The sequence below is a fragment of the Rana temporaria genome, chromosome 4 (assembly GCF_905171775.1).
Source record: "Rana temporaria chromosome 4, aRanTem1.1, whole genome shotgun sequence".
Lineage (NCBI taxonomy): Eukaryota > Metazoa > Chordata > Amphibia > Anura > Ranidae > Rana > Rana temporaria.
In genome coordinates, this window is record NC_053492.1 from 306,184,222 (window position 1) to 306,187,149 (window position 2,928).

General features: G+C 38.8%; 1 protein-coding gene across 2 annotated transcripts in view; it reads right to left on the minus strand.

Annotated features, from left to right (window-relative positions):
* Positions 1–2,617: 2,617 nt before the first annotated feature.
* The window catches only part of LTV1 (LTV1 ribosome biogenesis factor), a 42,326-nt gene continuing 42,015 nt past the window's right edge, over positions 2,618–2,928 (minus strand). For both annotated transcript variants that reach the window (XM_040350566.1, XM_040350567.1), the window contains exon 11: positions 2,618–2,928. This exon is cut by the window's right edge and continues 866 nt beyond it. The gene's annotated coding sequence lies outside the window, so the exon portion shown is untranslated.

Consider the following 2,928-nt stretch of genomic DNA (forward strand, 5'->3'; position numbering starts at 1 on the left):
ATGACTGTATATGTTTCTTTGCAGGTACCCATGGTTAACAGAGGAACAATGATTTCAAACACCAACCCTCTTTTTAAAGCTTCAAGTCTGTTATTCTAATTTAATCAGTATTACATTGTTATTTTCAGCCTTGTGCTCGTCAACACTGGCATCTGTGTTAATGAGAGAATCACTGACATGCGGTCATCTGGTCCTTTTGTGGCAGGGCTGAAATCACGGTGGATAAAAACCCGATGATTAAAAAATAAAATCAGATTTTTTATTAATTTTTGTATCAAATTTATTTCTATCTAAAAATAGTTTTCTATTTAGGATACATTGATCATTTAGTTTTTCAGCATGAAATGGAGCTTAGTTATGTAGCATGAAGCTGTATATTCTGCAATAGTTAAATTTTTGGTAAACTCATTTAGGTGAATCTAAGCGCTGCAAGCTGAGATAACATGCACTGCATTGATGCAGTCACATAATTTCACAGTAACCACGAGATAAAACAAAGTTCAGGAATATTCCTTTATCCCACCGTTTTGTAAATCTATGTACACTACAAACTGTATGATTGAATCGGTTCTGATATCGCTGTTTTATAGTCCCAACAGTTAATTATTCTAAATAGGAAACCTTTGTTTTGTTTGCAAATATTAAAGATTCTAACTACCAGCAAGAATAAGTCCTTACATTTAAAGAGCACCTGTCATTTCAGATACATCATGGCAGCACCTGTTAGCAGGCATCCACTCATCTGCTGCCTCAATGTCCCTGACGTTGTTGTGTCACTGCCGCATCACCAGCCGTCCAATTAAAATTAATGAGCCTGTCGGTGAGTCATCAGCGGGTCAGAGGAAGAGCTACTGCATGACAGAGATGACAGTTACTCTTTAAAAATTATGATTTAAATCAAACCTTTTTACTAAGGATTTAAATCGACTTGATTTATATCAAAGCCACCCTGGCTGAAATGCATCTGAAATAAGTTAATTTTCATGGCAAAGAGTGACTTTGCAATTAATTGCAATTCATCTGATCACTCTTCATAACATTTTGGAGTAAAGGCGGTCCCCGGGTTAAACATCTGACTTACAAACGGAGGGAGACAACAGGAAATCTACCCCTAAGAAGGGAAATTTACTCCTGTTATCGTGGGAAAAAGGTGACTCCACTGAATGTTTATCACCAGTCCTTGTTTGCAACACAGTCCAAAATCCAATTGTCATCAGCAAATGAGGTGAAATCTTCTGAACAGGGGCACGGACAGCAAAACAAACATTACAGGGGTGATAACCCTTCCCTATACTATCCAGAAAGCTTAAAAAAACTTTTGGGGCTGGAGCTACACTTAATAAAATGTACCTGTTCTGACTTACAGATTCAACTTAACAAACCTACACCACATCTTGTTTGTAACACGGGGACTGCCTGTATATGCAAAATGCCATCATAAAAACTGAGGCAGCAGACTTTGTGAAATTATTATTTGTGCAATCAAAACTTTTGGCCAGGGCTGCAGGTCTTGTCAAACACTGTGCAGGGACCGCCTTGTCTTTTCTCCCGTCTCCTCTATGGGGGGATCGGATGAACACAGACCGTCTGTTCGTGTTCACCCGATACAATGACGGATAGAAAAATAGGGTTTTCCTCCGTCTGCAGAATGGCAGGAATGTGGAACCAGGCAAGATCGGATGTCAGCGGATGTTCATCCGCTGACACCCGCAATCTCATAGGGACCAACGTATGTCCCTTTTTCATCCGTACACGGATGTGAAAAGGGCCCTTAGCCTCATAGTTGAGGCTCCACTGCCTGTGACTGCTAGTCTAATGAGACTTGAAGATGTCCTTACAGTGTTCTTGACTGGAGTAATGGCACCATATGCACCTCCCGGTTTCTGCTTAATTCATTTTCTAGATTTGTACTTACTATACTACTCCTGCTTATGTTAAATGATCACCAGTGGGTTAGTTCTAATAAGAATGAGAACACTAAGCCCACTAAAAATTCCCTACTATGCGAGTTCTTTATAAACAAAAAAAATACTGCTTGCCATCGGCCAAAACCAAAAATGCCTGAAGCTTGAAAAAAAAATGCGTGTGTGCAAAATAAAACATCATAATCACCTGCTCACTCTCAAGTATGAATGACCAATCAGAGCAAAAAAATAAATAAAAAATACATACTCATTTACATGAGTTTAAATGTCAGTTTTGAGCTTTGTAAATAACTGGCTTCTTTAAAAAGCAGACTTGGAGAACATGTAAAAACATGAAAATAAACCAAAAGTTCAGTCTGCTAACTCAAAAGTAGCATACAAAATGTTCAAATATCACATTTCATACTTGCCTGACAAAAAATGTATTTTCCCTTTAAAAAAGAAAACAGGTGGTTGTAAAACTATAGCAGATATTCAATCCATGACCTCACCACCCCTTCCATTATGGCGTCTTTCTTTGATATCTTTAGGATTGGAGCTTTCCGATATACCTACCATTTTTCAACACCATTTCTGGTCAATCTGTATGAAACGGCCTCTCTACAGAATATGCTGCATTGATTGCTCCTTCGGACTCTTTTATTCCCTCATCACAGCATAGGAAAAAAAAAAAATCTGAATATGACATTATCTGCAGACCAAAGTGACTTTATTTTCTACTTTACACACCAATCTTCTATTTCTGTGAGACTGCAGGAAGCAGAGACTCCTAACTAGAAAAGTATAGAGTTCCCAAACAGAATACACAGAGTGTTTCCCAAGGTCGATCCCACCTGTTGGCGATATGGGGAAGACAGGGCAACACGCTATCATATTTTTTTGCACTTGCCCTAGAGTTCAATCTAACTGGCAGGATGTATGTGCATTAAGGATCTTATGGACCTTTCCCTTGTCCATGGTCCAGTAGCCTGTCTGCTACACCTTAGCCCTCTTTCAAAATGAA